Consider the following 16,103-nt stretch of genomic DNA (forward strand, 5'->3'; position numbering starts at 1 on the left):
GCATCTGAAGGCAGGACAAGAAGAAATGAGTGAAAACTAATCAAGGAGAGAAGCAACTTAGAACTAAGGAGAAATTTCCTGACTGTTAGAACAATTAATCAGTAAAACAACTTGCCTCCAGAAGTTGTAAATGCTCCAACACTGGAAGTTTTTAAGAAGAGATTGGATAACCATTTGTCTGAAATGATAAGAGGGTTTCCTGCCTAAGCAGGGGGTGGACTAGAAGACCTCCAAGGTCCCTTCCAAGTCTGTTATTCTATTATTCTATTCTATTTTGAAGTGTAAGTATAGCATAATAAAAATAAAGGAGAAAACTTTTGTATGTTCTTAGGATTATCCAAATTCTGGATCCCCCTTTCTATATACTATCACCATATGTAGTTGGCTCTCACAAAAGGGATGCAACATTTGATTTGATTTGTTGAAAACAAAGGACCATTGACAGAACACGAAAAATATATAATATAGGATGACCATGTTACCTGTTTAAATAATTTGAACAAATTTAATTATTAATCATAAATACCTTGTATATTGGGTCGACCCATTTATTAGTTCTGGCCATACCCATACCCACACTGAAGTCCCTGAGCATCACTCAAAAAGCAAAGTGCAGCATTTTGCTAGAGAAAATTTGTATATTCCTTAAGGGAAGGCAGGTGACATACAGAGAGATGCTCCCTTAAGAATCATGGTGTCTACTTTCAAAGGTATAACCAACTACACGACTCTCAACTCTTGCCTAGGAACAAACTGTCAGTCCAAAAACTATAATAGAAGCATCATTTGTCTCAATCAAAATTTGAATAGCAACACTCTGCATTAATTGAAGTTTCTAGTTGGGTTTTAAGGGCAGTTGTTGCCATAGCAACTGAAACACTATGTCAGCTTTGAAATTCAGCTGCCACATTTTTTTTAAGAGAGTTGGAGGAGTTGAAAAGTTCAAGGTTATTCTGTATGTCGTATTAAGAAATTCCGGTGGCAGTTAATTGGTTCTTGTGATTTATGAAGTGTAGAAGTAGGAGAAGGTAGGAGAGAAGGTGGATTCTGTGTAACGCACAAAAAATTTTCACTTTGGGAAATTGCCTTTGACATGCCAGATCTGTTTCTAAATAAATCAACTGGAGAGAAAATGTCTCGGAGTGATCGATATCATGGATACTTTCTGGATGCCTTACATTTATTTCCCAAAGTCACTTTTTAATTTTTGAAGGAGCTTGGCTGATACCCCGGAGTTCTTTTTCCAGAGATGGAGAAAGATCTACAGTCAGCCGAAGTTGGAGTTGTTCAAGGGGGAGAGTGTGGGGCCCCTCCCTCCGGAGCATTAATTGAACCTGTCATCCCTTGTTTGGAGGAGATGATGGATGCTTTCAGGATGGCAGTAGGAAAAAGAGATTTGGGAGCTATACCGAAGTGTTTCAACTCAATAAGTTGTTATAACCCTGATGAAACCCAGCTGTCTGAAGAGAAATCTTTCTCTAGCCCCAGGCATATGGCTATTCTGCCAGATTGGAGGGAAGAGAGACAATTGGGGTCAGAATTCTCTCAAGAAGACAACCCTCAGATTATTCCTGAAAGTCAATCAATGGCAGATTTACATCAACAGTTCCAGAATTTAAAGGTGACAGGTTTGGTCTCACAATCTGTTTGGACGGGTGGAAGCTTGAGACCACCCATATATATTCACTTACCCAAGTATTGTGAGGAACGAGGAGACTATACAGATGCCAGTTGGTGGAAGCCAGAAAGAAGCATCAACTGACAGAGGTATGTTGCAGCCTCCGAGGCAATCCCCTCATTTTCCAGAAGGAATTTTGCCCCCTGAAGAGAGTATCCCTCTAGGGTGGGGATTTTATCCAGGCCAGGGGTGGACTCAATGCCAATGGCAGCCAGCACCAACACAGCCCTGGTCTGAAGGGGGGTTTCCCAGACAGCAGCCACTTCCCTTCCACCCGACCAGGGAACCAGGCCACACCCATCTTCCTCCTGGCAACCACAACTGCAGTCCCAACTGGCAGCGAGGCCACAGGGACCCCTATTCCAGAGAGGCACCATCCAGCCAGGATTCAGGGGCCCTACCCAGCCTACATATGCCACCCGGCCTGTTCCTGCCATTCCAGTACAACCTGCAGGGGCCTGGCATGTGCCACCTCCATGACCATGAACCAGGCCAGACCAAATACCCTTTGAGACCGTATTTGATGCCACCATGAACATTTCAATTACTTCCTCACTTGAATCCAATACCATATAGAACAATTTGGAGATCAATATGCCACAGAGCACAATTTGGTTACAGCCATAACAAATGGGATGAATGAAGGGGATGCTTCAGACTGGGTGGCCCAACTACACAATGAACAAGTCCCCGAATTATACGATGTAAATGGATTTATTCAATTATTAAGACTCAGATTTGAAAATCCAGACAGAGTAGCAGAGAATGAAAAGAAGTTAATGGAAACGAGGCAAGGCAAGCGACCCTTGTCAGAATTCATTTGGGACTTTAGAAGGGTTGCAAGCCACCTCATGGATTGGCCTGAAAGAATGACTTTACACTATTTTTAAAAAGCCATTAATCCAGAAGTAAAGAAGGGCTATGAAATTAGGGGAATCCCAGAGACCTTACAATCGTGGTATGCCGCCTCCCTCAGCTTAGATCGCAGCATCAACCCACACAGGAAACTTCTTCTGGCAGCCCCGACTAAGAGAATTGTGGCGAGGAGACTGCCAACTGGACCAGTTGAAACTGCTCGTACCCAACCCACCAAGGTGCTGAAATGTTACCGATGTGGCCAAGCTGATCATAGGGCAGCAGACTGTCTGGCCCCTACTCCTGTACCACAAGCTCTGCAGTCAAAGCCTAATACAGCTGTTAAAGGTTGGAAGAATCAAGGAAGACCTCCAGGCAGGGGTGGCTTCACCAAACACAGCTGGGAAAGCCCCCTCTGCGCAGATAGGAGCAACGGACCACCGGACTGACACCACATCCCTGAGAACCCGACCTGCGAAGACAACCCAATGGTGAGTGATTCCATCATACCTTTTACAGTTAAGGTAAAGTTAGTGGTACCAAACATGGGGGAGACCGGGGAGTTAGAAGCTGTCATTGATACTGGGTGTTCTAGATGTCTTATCGGACTCCCCATTGTTGAACAATTGGGCATAAAGACTAACCCGCTAAAATGCCCAATCAGTTTTGAGCAAGTGGATGGAACTTTAATTGGGGGGACAGCCATTCAAATGAAAGAATTGATCAAGATGGAATTAGGGCCCCATCAATCATACTGGGACTTGCTTGGTTAGACAAATGGGCCCCAACGATCAAATGGGAGGATGGATTCGGAAAAATCCTCATTGGACCGGCCCATTGCCCTCTCTTCCACCCACTACAAAGACACCAGTCAGCTTGAACCCAGAGCCTGAGCCAGCATCCCACCTCCTCCCAGATAATCCCCAGGTAGCCGACCAGTACAAGGACTTGGCTGAAGCATTCAGTGAAGAAGAGTGTAATGTTTTACTTCCCCATCGAGCCACTGATTACGCCATAGAATTAGAGCCCAAGGTGAAATTACCAAAACCAAAGATGTATTCCATGACGCCTGCTGAAATGACCGAATTAAGGAAATACATTGACAGCAATTTGGAACGAGGTTTTATTGACCCTGCCAAACCAAGATTAGCTGCCCCGTGTTGTTCAAGGGGAAGAAAGATGGCGGGTTGAGATTGTGTGTTGACTTTAGAGGCGTGAACACCATATGCATCAAAACCATGTATCCTCTTCCTCTTATGAAGGACTTATTGAACCACCTGTCGAGGGCAAAGTATTCACCAAGCTAGATCTCAGGGAAGCTTACTATTGGATCCACATCAAAGAGGGAGATGAGTGGAAAACTGCTTTTAACTGCCCTCTGGGTAGCTTCCAATTCAAAGTCATGCCTTTCGGATTTCAGGGGGCTCCTGCAGTGTTTATGCAGCTCATCGATGAGGTGCTACACCTGCACCCTTACCGGGAGGTCCTTGTGTACCTGGTTGACATCCTTATCTTCAGCGAAACCATGGAAGAACATGTTCAATTGATCCGACAGGTTCTAGAAAAACTTCTAGCCACCAAATTATATGGGAAACTCTCAAAATGTGAATTCCACAAAGAGTCGCTGGACTACTTAGGCTACCGAATATCCAACCTGGGGATTGAAATGGACCCCAGAAAGGTGAAAGCGGTGCTGGACTGGCAACCCCCCCAGAACCCGAAAATAACTTCAAAATTTCTTGAGGTTTGCCAACTTCTGTAGATAATTCATTCCGTCCTTTGCTGAAGTTGCCCTCCCGTTGACAGAACTATTAAAAACGGGCCCATCACCCACCAAACTAAAGCCAAGTCAACCCATGGTTTGGACTATGGACTGTCAGAAAGCTTTCAAGACCTTAAAATGCCTCTTCACAGCTGAGCCCATCTTCCAGCACCCAGACGCAACCAAGCTTTTTATTGTCCAAACAGATGCAAGTGATGTAGTGGTGGCAGCCATTTTGCTGCAGAAAGACTCTCAAGGCCAACTGATGCCGTGCACTTATGTGTCCAAAAAGCTGACAGACACAGAGCGAAGGTAGGCGGTCTGGGAGAAAGAAGCATTCGCTGTACGATGGGCTTTATTGACTTGGAGGCATTTTCTAGAAGGGGCGCCAGTGGCCTTTGAGATATGGACTGATCATAAGAACCTCGAGGCTCTAAAGATGTCTAGGAGCTTATCGCCCAAACAAGTCTGCTGGGCCCAATATTTCAAGCCATTCAATTTCAACATTAAATATATCCCCCAAGGGAAAAACTTACTGGCAGATGCTCTGTACAGAAAACCTCAGTTTGACAGCCACCGAGAGGAAATAGTACAAGCCTTAATTTCAGACTCTCAATCGGCAGGCTAAGTGACCACTCGAGCCCAAGCCAACTGGTTGCAACCCCAAACGCCTGGAAGATAAGCTGCCTGAGGAATTAAAAACAGCCCTATTGACCGATCTTTGGTTCCTGGACCATCAAATCGAGTTGACAATGAATGATGGACTAGCTTGGAAAGGGACTAAGCTTTATGTACCCACAACCCCAAGACTACTGCTACTAAAGCGTAGTCACGACTCCCGGCTGGGAAGCCACTTTGGATTCTTAAAAACCCTACATTTACTGAGAAGACAGTTCTGGTGGCCAAAAATGAAATCTGATGTCGAGGACTATGTAAAAAGTTGTTCAATCTGTGCCACAATGAAACACAGAACTGGAAAAACCCCTGGCCTCCTGCAACAAGTTGCTGAACCAATCCAACCCTGGGAAGAAATCGCAATGGACTTTATTGTTGAACTACCTAAGAGTGAAGGGAATACCATCATTTGGACTATAATTGACTTATTCTCTAAACAGGCCCATTTTATAGCCTGCAAAGGATTTCCATCTGTGAACAAACTTGCAAAGCTGTTCGTGAAACATATCTATAGACTACATGGAGTACCTTGTAGATTAATATCAGACAGAGGGGTACAATTTATCGCAAAATTTTGGAGGGAATTTCTGAAATCCATTGGTTCCTCTCAAGGGTTATCCTCAGCTTTCCATCCTGCTTGTAACGGAGCAGCGGAGAGAGCTAACGCCATGACTGAACACTACATTAGATGCTATGTAAATTATCAACAAGAAAATTGGGCTGAGTAATTACCTCTTGCAGAGGTTGCTTACAATAATGCAGTACATAGCAGCATGGCCTTGACTCCATTCCAAATCAATGGAATGGATTTTGTCCCAATGCCAGAGTTACCTAGACAACCTGCCTCATCCATGTCCCTAACAGAATGGATGAACTCATTAAAGAAAGGGTGGGAAGATACAAAAAAAGTTTTGAACGAAGCTGCAAAAAATTATAAAAAAACAGGCGGACAAACATAGGTCCCTTCAACTGCCTTTTAAAGTAGAGGACAAAGTATATTTGTTGACCAAGTATCTTAGGCTGAAACTGCCCAGTAAGAAGCTGGGTCCAAAATTTTTGGGTCCGTTTTCCAATTTCAAAGATAATCAATCCGCTCACTGTCCAGTTAAGTCTTTCTCAACTATTGCGGAAAATTCATCCGGTGTTCCATTGTAGTTTACTAAAACCAGCTACTGCATCAATGATAAGATCACTGCCAACCATTAACGGTACAGGGGGAAACACATTATGAGATTCAAAAAATTCTCAATTCTAGATGACACCATGGCCGATTGCAATATTTGGTCTTATGGAAAGAATACCCCCTCTCAGATGCAAGGTGGGTAAAGAATTGGGATGTTCATGCTGATCAATTGGTTAACCAATTCCATGAGGATTTCCCCCACAAACCAAAGGGTCCTCGTGGAGCGGGGAGAGGGGGTTAAGGACAATGTATTAACCCCTGTATGTGTTTTTTTTCTTTTCTTTTAGGAGGAGGAGTTTTCAAGGAGGGATGCCTATCAGCTTTGAAATTCAGCTGCCACATTTTTTAAAAAAGAGAGTTGGAGGAGTTGAAAAGTTCAAGGTTACTCTGTATGTCATATTAAGAAATTCCAGTGGCAGTTAATCGGTTCTTGGGATTTATGAAGTGTACAAGTGGGAGGAGAGAAGGTGGATTCTCTGTAACACATGAAAAATTTTAACTTTGGGAAATTGTCTTTGACATGCCAGATCTGTTTCTAAATAAATCAATTGGAGAGAAAATGTCTCTGAGTGATTGATATCATGGATACTTTCTGGATGCCTTACACACTCCACCAAAAATACAGTTTATAGACAAAGCAGAAACAATTCTTATTTTTAAAAAAATCAAAAGAATTTGATTTTTTTTAAAAAGGTAGCCTTCATCTCAAACTGTCTGATACTCTATCCCTGACTTTTAAATAAAAGTACTTCTACTTTGTCTAGATTTTATTATCTGAATGCTATCTGATGATATCAAAGGCCAGTTGAATAAAGTCCTTTTCTCCACTCCTGCCTCCAAGTGCATAAAATCTATTGAGATGGTTTAGCAGGAAGGAAAAAGAGAAGACATATTTTTAATGGAACTTTGCTCAGGCATCATTATGTGGTAGCCCTTCTTTGCCACAATCCAATTAACACAGATTCTAAACACTGATCAACACCAGCTGCCTTGCCTAAAAATTGACAGAAAGAATATACTGAGCAGGTAGACATATTGTCAATCTATGAAAAAATTTTCTCAGTGGTTTTGTGTAGCTGTTAAAAAGCATATATTTCCATTACCTGCCCTGGAATATAATTGAGATCATTAAAAATGGTATCTGTTCCTTCTTCCTTATTTTACAGCGCAGTTCCAGAAAATTGAGAAGACAAAAGAAGGACTGGAAACAGCCATTGATTAGTGCTGAAAACTTGCCTTCAAGATAAACTGCTGAGAATCATGTAAATCACTGCAACTAAGTAATTTTTAAATATTTATATATGGAAAATTATGTCAAAAGTCCCTGAAACATGTGAAATGGATTCTACATATTCCATGCTTAGGATTTCTTTTTAAAAGAGAAGTGAAATAGAATTTGTGTATGAGCTCCATGTATTGACTGAGGCGCTCTGCACATGTTAAAATACCCTGAATTTTAATATGTTTAGGTAAATTATGAAGTCCTTCTTGGCTGCACAGTACTTGGAGAGTATAGCAAAAGAGTTTGCTTTGATCTTATGAATACAATGTTTCTCTTTGTAGTTCAAGGAAATAATTTTCCTACATTACAGTAATCAGTTTGGGATCATCTTAATTGCTAACAGCATTGTTCACAAAACCAGTTGAAGGTGGAACTGAAAAGAACAAAGACCACTGGACCTCAGGATTAAAAGCAAGTTAGAGGATTATGAATCCCAAATATGGAGTGTTTCTCACTTAAAACAAAAAGTGGGCTAATCTATAATCTATTTATATAATTTTTTATAGGGAAGACGAAGAAAGGGGGCATTAGAGCTGAAAAATGGAAAATGTAAATATTGTCTAAAATCTAGCAGTGATTCACACTGCCGAATAGTCCACACCTCTTCATTCGGTGCATCCTTAAATGGAAAAGGGATAGAAAGGATGCTTCTATGTGTATTAGGATCCACAGGTTTCACAGAATCACATTCATCATACCGTAGCAAGCTGAGAACAGAAATAGAAAAATCAAAACAGCAACAAAATACACTTATGGTAGAATATATGGACACTCACTGACTAGAAAAGCAACTTTATGGGTGGTGGCAGAAAAGATACAACAGTTGGTATTTAAATACAGATAGCTAGGATTAAGCTTACCCACAAATGTATTTGGGTTCACCCTTTACATTTATTTAAAAAAAACACCTAAATACACATTCCAGAAATTAAGATGAAGCTGCTGTTTGTCCAAAAGCTGCAAGGTTTGACCAGGGCCCCTAGATCCCATCTGGAAGGGATCAGCCCCTATTCTGGGTTTCTCCTGGATTCATGGCTTCTGCCTGATCCTAGGTTTGAGGCTGTGGATAGGTACTGATTTCACAGCCTTGGCAGTTTTATGCCAGTTTCAACCCTTCTAACAACAGCCACTTACATGTCTGACACTTGATTACTGCGGTGCATTCTAATATAGCTAGGAGGATTAAATGTTCGTTATGTTTAAAAGTATTTTTGAAAGATTAACCAGGGTTGGGGAGAAAAGGAGTTATTTTCTTATCTTTGCAATTGTTCCATTATTTCCTTATTCCCTTACAAACGTATGCAAAGTGTCTTAGAGTCTCATTCAGATTTATGTAGTTGCTATGAAACTGAGTGTTAATTTAAAAATTAAAATAAAAAAACTAATCTCTCTGCCTTTGAATACACAAGCATCTTATTTAATTAGCAAGTATACACACATACATATATCACACAGTGCCTGTTGATTTATCGCTGAAAAATGCTTCAAATTGATTCTGGTAACATCAAAGTCAGGCAGGGTGGAAATAGCCAGTGCATAGCAAACATCAGCCTCAGCAAATGACAAATAATCAAACAAGGAGGCCATGAGAAGGGAACAGAAGACCTCAAAGCAACTGTGATCACAAGGGCAGATTGACAATACAACCAAGGAAAAGTCATTAAAATGGTTCTCCCAATGAAATATAACCATTGTGTGCCTTAATGATTGCCAAGATCTTGCTATTATACCAATGTATGGTTTTTGCTAAATATATCATGCAGATCCTAATAGCAATAAATTCCATGTTTGATGTCCCACCTAGCCCTCCCAATAGAATTATTAGTGTGGTGGTCATTATTATGATACAATTTATCTATCACATTCTGACATAAGGAACATAAAAATTTGGGGAAGTTCTATATGGTGGACTCCCAGAATCCCTTACTACTACTACAGTAAAACAACAGAACAGTGGAGAACCATTATATCTTTTCCTCCTGAATAGATTTCCTGGGGGTGGGGTGTAAAAGGTCATAGAATAAGAGTGAGAAGAACACAAGAGGATTACAATTTAAAGAAAATATCACCAGAGACGTCTTTGCTGGCAGTAAATTTCTTCCTCAGCAGATGTTCCCTTACACTATTGCAGTTATAGAGATCAAAAGAAGATTCCTACATAAACTGCCTTCAGCTCATGGAGGAGATGTAGGATACAAATAAATAAATACTCTGAAAATGAGAGACTGAATTTACATGGCAAGGACACATATTACATAAACACTTCATCAATTCAGTAATTACCTTTTCCCACCATTCTTGGCAGCAAGATCTTCCCTAATTGTAAAGAAGCTTATTAAATAAAAATGATGGTAACAAAAATAGGTCCTCTGAATCAGCAATTACCTCAGCTGAAAAGCTAGTATTTTATAGTTAAGAAGCCACTGGACAGAACTATAACTGTCAAGAATAATACATACATCTGCCAAAACTTTAAAAAGAGAGGGCATCAAGAATCCTGGGCAGAATCCAACCTATTCTGCCTGTACTATTGATAAGTGAATAGCACGAGGGCATGATGTTGCCTCTTTCCTAATTTACATCCCCCCTCATTGGTAAGAACAGACTCCCATCCCCCTGAATTAATGACATCAATCAGCAGGGAGTTTTGTAAAATGCATAAACCAGTCATTTTCCAAACCCTACCAGAAGATAAATGATTCCAGATGTTGGACTAAAGCCATTTTCCCACACATGCTACAATGTTTTGTTATCCATATTGGGTTATAATGTCTGGGATGTGTATGTGTGTGTGTGTGAGAGAGAGAGAGAGAAAGAGAAAGAGAAAGAGGTTGTATATAATTCAAAGAGTTAACAGCTAAAGCTTCCACTTCTGGCTAAGAGCAAACTGTGTTTTAAAAGTAGAATAGTAAAAGTTCAATTGCTGTACAAAGAATTGTAGAACTGATTGGTGCCAAGCAATGCAGTTTCTAGGATCTTGTGCAGAGTAACAACAGCAAAACAGCTCACCTCCTGCTTCCTATTAACATCTCTACTCATCAGAAACTAGATCATTTCCAAAGTTACTGAATGAATTACATTCATGTCATTTCTATCTCACAACTTCTATTAAAATACAAACATCAGTCAACTTAAAACTTCGTTGAAGATACAGATCCTTCCCACGCCACCCCAAACTCCCAAGTCGAAAGATAGTGTTTCTTCCTAAAGTTGGATGCAGATGACAAAGATTATTCTAGGATTGAAGTAAAAACACATTTAACTATTCTTACATGTACCAAAGTTATAATTCTCAATGAATATACATAAAATAAAAAAGAACAATTGAATGGATTTTGGAAGCAGTAATTTCTTTCCATTATTCTGATATAAATAAAGGAGTCAGGGGAATAATTTCTGCTTTTAACTTATTCTGACTAGGAAGAATACATTTTCTCTTACCACTACAAACATAGTTTCTTCCATTTGTTTACCATACATAGCTGTTGTCAGTAAACCATTTATATATATAGTGGACTAATCTTTAATGGTAATCTGACAAATTCTAAAATCTAGTAGAAAAAATAGCACTTAAATAAAACAACAAAGCTAAACTTGAAAAATGAGCAATTGAAAGCTTGTTTGCATTGTTTTCAAATAAACAACTGCACAATAAGCTTGGTTGCATATCTCACATTCAACTAAAACTGTTAAAACTCTAATCGGAAGAGCAAATGGAGATAGTTAGCATAGCAATAACCACATTCATATTGGAGGAAGCAGACTTACTTTGTGTAAAATTATCTTAAGGCTCGGCTAGAAACATTATTTCTTCTACTGCTTACTGAGAAATGTTCATAATCTGACAGATGGTTTCACTTTGCCATTGAGCATTTTCTCTTGCTTATCTCTGCCAGCTATTATTTCCACAAGGCTGTTTGCAGGACTGTGCTCTACATCTTTTCTGAACTAATCAATGCCTCTCTTGGCTTTGGCTGGTTTCTAGTCCCTCCTCCTGTTCTTGTATAAATGAAAACTCACAGCTGGATTGTCTGTAAACCATTTCTCATACCATGAGCTCCACTGGGTAAATCGTGCGATCAGGCCATGAAGCAACCCGCTGGAAAAACAATCACTCATCTTAATGAGGTTCATATAAAAGCCAACCAATCATGAATACTGATATCTAATGACTAGAGAGTTATGACCTACAAGGCCCAGGCAACCAGAGCTACACGGTGATGGGTCCAAGTTGACTACTTTATTATATTCTACCTATAATACAAAAACTTCCCCCAAACTGCTTGCCTTCTCTTGAGAACAAACAGATAAAGTTCCATGGAATATTTGTGCCACTCCTAGGCAGTGATGGGATTCAAATTATTTTACTACTGGTTCTGTGGGCGTGGCTTGGTGGGTGTGGCAGGGGAAGGATACTGTAAAATCTCCAGTCAGAGGTGGTATTTGCTGGTTTTCTGAGCTACTCAAAATTTCCCCTACCAGTTCTCCAGAACTGGTCAGAACCTGCTGAATACTTCCTCTGGTCCTAAGTCTCTTATGGCTACACAACAATTCAAGGCTCAACTCCAACCTTGCCTGGCTGGTAGTTTTCCAACAAAGCATGAAGAGCCTATCAAGATTATCCAAGCCTTCCTTAACCTAATACAAGTACCTGGTGAACCAAATAATGAATTTTTATATTAAGCTGATTTAAAATAAATGTACATGTGCAGACATAATAAAAGCAATCCCTTGTTTCCATCTTCCACTTCTGTTTCCATTTTCCACTTCTGTAGAAGTCATGAATCTGATTCTGGAATCATTGCTCTATTAGATAAGGATGAACAAACTGAAGGTTGATTCAGTCAAGCTGGATATTGGATTATATTATGAGTGCAGAATAGGTATAGAACTTGTCCAGGGTATGGTGTATTCCTATTGGATGAGTTCAGCCTCAATCTGATATTCGAATGTTGAAATGGCAACAGTTGATATAAGATATTTTTAATCAAAACTTCACTTTTTATATGTTAGTGGATCTCACCTGGGAAGAAATCAGACATCTCAGTCATCCATGGAGTAGTTAGTCATGATTAAACTAGTTGCTCTATGTATGGCAAACCTGACTTTGAAAAATTAAATTGGCTGAAATATGTTTATCAATATTATAATTAAACCCAGCTGAATAGTTAAGTATTTTAATGTATCAGCCTTTTTGGTTGCCAATTTGTTTCTTGATTCAATTCAAGGTACTGACTTTAACGATGAATATTTAAAATTATCATGGACCAGAATATCTCAAGAACCACTTCTTGCACATGATTCTACACAACTAAGTTGGTGTCTGCTTTGATTTTTCCCAGTATCAGAAATATAGAGAATAATTACTTGAGATAGTAAGCCTTACAATAAAAGTTAATAGACTGATAAAGAATACAATATAAGATATATAACCATTGGATGAATGTATAAGATTAAATCATAATGAAAATTAGAATATCTCGTATAAAATGATGGAAAAATAGTCAAATGAATGTTTAATAATTGATATTATATAAGTACAAGCTAGACCGATAAGGTGACAATTTATATAACTTGTGAGTAATGGTAAAAAAAGGATAGCACAAAAGATTGTAACCAACTGACACACTGTATGTATATAATTGAAAGAGGGCTTTATGTTTTTATGTTTGTTGTAAAAAATAAAAACTTTGTAAAAAAAAAGAAATATAGAGAATAAGTACTTGAGGATAGGTCATAATGAAAACATTGGAAATTGCTCTTAAATATGCCTACTCATCTCCATTGCTTTTTTAAAAGATAGGCATCAAAGACTACGTTATTCCAGCTTTTATGAAAGAAATAGGAACTTGTGCTTCTCAATTTTTTCTGAACTACAATTCCCAGGATTCCATACTATTGGAAGTCCTGACTGGAGACTATGAGCTTGGGTTCAGCAAGAGGTACATGCAAAGCATTTGAATGGGGCACCTTATAGGCACATTACCATAGCGAAACATATCCTCAGAAACCATAAAGTAGAGATATTTGCACAGCTGCTTCTAAGGCTATCTCACATTGTCAGAGCCTGGATGTGCATATATAGACAGACCCCTTTCCATCAGAACTGCCAGCGAAACAAGGTTTTTGTGAATGCACCTATGGGTTCTTCTTGGTCTACAGCTATTCATTTAGTGATCGTTCAAAGTTACAATGGCATCAAAAAAACTCTGGCTTATGAACATTTTCACACTTACGACTGTTATTGTTCTGACCCAAACCTTGCTCCAAGGAAACAAACATGAAACAGAGGTAACAGAAAAACCTTTTAATGATTCTTTACAAATTCCGTTCCTTCACGGTTAAAAGGCTGTTTCAAATTAATTATCTCTGATAAGAACGAGCCTTGCCAAGGTGGTGCAAGGCTGCCAAGAACACTAGATAAAGTTATTAAGAAAGATTTCAAACACAAAGAGACTCGAAACACCAACCAAGATATTCTGAATGTCCATAAGGCTTGAGTGCAAAAACTTCTTTGTTTCCTGCAAAGAACTCTGCTTTCTCAGCTGTCTTTTATCTCTTGGGGGAGGGGCCATTACCTTGCAGCCTTACTCCCAAGTTGCCCATGCTGCTGCAGCTGCTCTTTCCATCAAGCAGCCCTGCACACACGCGCACTGGGCACAGGCTCCTCAGGGACCTCTTCATCACTGCTGCCAGCCTCCACAATCTCCAAAGGCAGCATTCCACTCCCTGATGGTCCTGGCCCCATCCCTGCATCACACACAGGCCCCTCATCTGAGTCCTTGCTCTCCAAGACCTCAGCCATCCACACCTGCTGCCGGCGAACCACAATAGTTATAACATCCCTATGATCACATGATCAACATTTGGCTACTTGGTCAGTAGCATGCATTTATGATAGTTGCACTGCCCCTGGGTGTAAAGATCACCATTTATAACATTTTCAGCTTCCAACAAGCAAAGTCAACAGGGGTGGGTGGGGGAACATTCACTTAACAATCACGCAATTCATTTGACAACTGCAGTGATTTGCTTAAAAACTGTCTTGCTTAGCAATGGAAATTTTGGGGTCAATTGTGGTGGTAAGTCGAGCGCTATCTGCATAAGTTTAGAGACTCTCTAAAGCAGACATGGGAGTCTTCCAGAGAATGCAGTGCTTTACTAGTTTGAGGGAGAGGAGAATATTCCACTCAATGCAAAAATGCTTTTTAAAGTGCTGTTTTCAAATGCTTTATACAGCCCCATTTCCTACCTTTATATTTTGGCCTACCAATTTAAAACTTCTATTTAATATTTTTAGATTGCTCTCTGGCATTGTTCTTTTTATTCGAATTGTTAAAAAGGTTTGTAAACCAATGAGAGATTTAGGAGGCAGAAAATACAGGCTACGAATTAGAATACTAAATAGAGACGTACATATTCTTTGTACCTTTTAATTCAATTCAAAATCCATCTCTGGAATATTTCGGTATGGGATTTGAGTAATATGGCTGAGAAAACAAAGGAGGCCTCCGTACAAAAAGAATGTGCATAAACATATTATAGTAATCAAACAATTACTGTATTTTTAATTTGTGTGCAAATTAGGTCACTCCAAAAATGCAAAACGAATTAGTTTCTCCCCATACCGTATTAAGGGTGAGTGTGATTATTCTTTCTGCCTCTAACCATTTTCTGGATGCTTTATAAACCTTGTAAGAATACGTATATAGTATTGGGTACAGAAATATAACATGGAAAATAGCCCAAAGCATAATTGGAGCAAGCGGATAGTAGCTGTTTGGAAATGATCCTGAACCTATGAAGCAATAAAACAAGGACTAAAAGAAATCCGAAAGAGATTAGCATTTATCTGTATTGACAGATGCAACTGTTTTTCAGAGCTATGTGTGCATGTATGATAAAAGTGATTGACCAAACTTCAATCAGTCAAGACCAAAGTGAAAAAACAAAACTTCCAGACAATCTTAGATATTTCACTAAGTATCCCTAAATTATTGATTTCTCAATTGCTTTTAAGCATATAAAGTATTATTGCCTTCCTCAAATTTCCCAGATATCTTATCAAAAGCGGATTTGTAACTTTTGTAAGCAATGTCTTATGTCTTATACCTAAGGATATTTACCCATGTAGTAGGGCCGTATTAATATTATCCTTCTCATCTTTCCTATTACTTTTTCCTATTGATATCTTATGATTATATCATTTTATGTTTTATATTACACCAAGAGCTTATGCACTGGAAACAAATTCCTTATGTGTCCAATAAAACTTGGCCAATAAACAATAAAGAACTAGAACAAGGCAAATGGGAGCTACACCGTTGCTATGAAAATTTAAATATATTCATGTATGTTTTAATTGTATATTTTATTTTGTTCATTTTAGTTGCTTTGTTTATATTATTTGTTAAAGAAATAAGCAATTTTTGCACTTGTTTATCCAGAAGTAAAAGTCATTTTTCAATAAATATTTTATGAAATAAATAGGTTGGCCAAAGATGAATGAAGGCAGATATACACGTCCCAGAATAAAGATGCAGATTCCAATCTGAGTCGGTCAATCGGACCAGAAGTTTATTCTTGCAAGCTTTTGAACTCATGCTGGAGCCCCTCCTCAGGGAATTCTCTCTCTCCAACATGAGCCTGAAAGCTCAGAAGACTAAAC

The 16,103-nt window shown here is 39.2% G+C and overlaps 1 protein-coding gene across 3 annotated transcripts in view; it reads right to left on the reverse strand.

Annotated features, from left to right (window-relative positions):
• STARD13 (StAR related lipid transfer domain containing 13) overlaps positions 1 to 16,103 on the reverse strand; it is a 117,041-nt gene that overhangs the window by 43,546 nt on the left and 57,392 nt on the right. The window contains exon 1 of one of the 3 annotated variants that reach the window (XM_087937240.1): positions 11,204 to 11,380. The exons of the other annotated variants lie outside the window; for them this stretch is intronic. The gene's annotated coding sequence lies outside the window, so the exon portion shown is untranslated. Of the gene's footprint in view, positions 1 to 11,203; positions 11,381 to 16,103 lie in introns of those variants that run through there. 3 annotated transcript variants of the gene reach the window in all.

The sequence above is a fragment of the Pseudonaja textilis genome, chromosome 7 (genome assembly GCF_049901715.1).
Source record: "Pseudonaja textilis isolate UNSWEBS1 chromosome 7, rPseTex1.2, whole genome shotgun sequence".
Classification (NCBI taxonomy): Eukaryota; Metazoa; Chordata; class Lepidosauria; order Squamata; family Elapidae; genus Pseudonaja; species Pseudonaja textilis.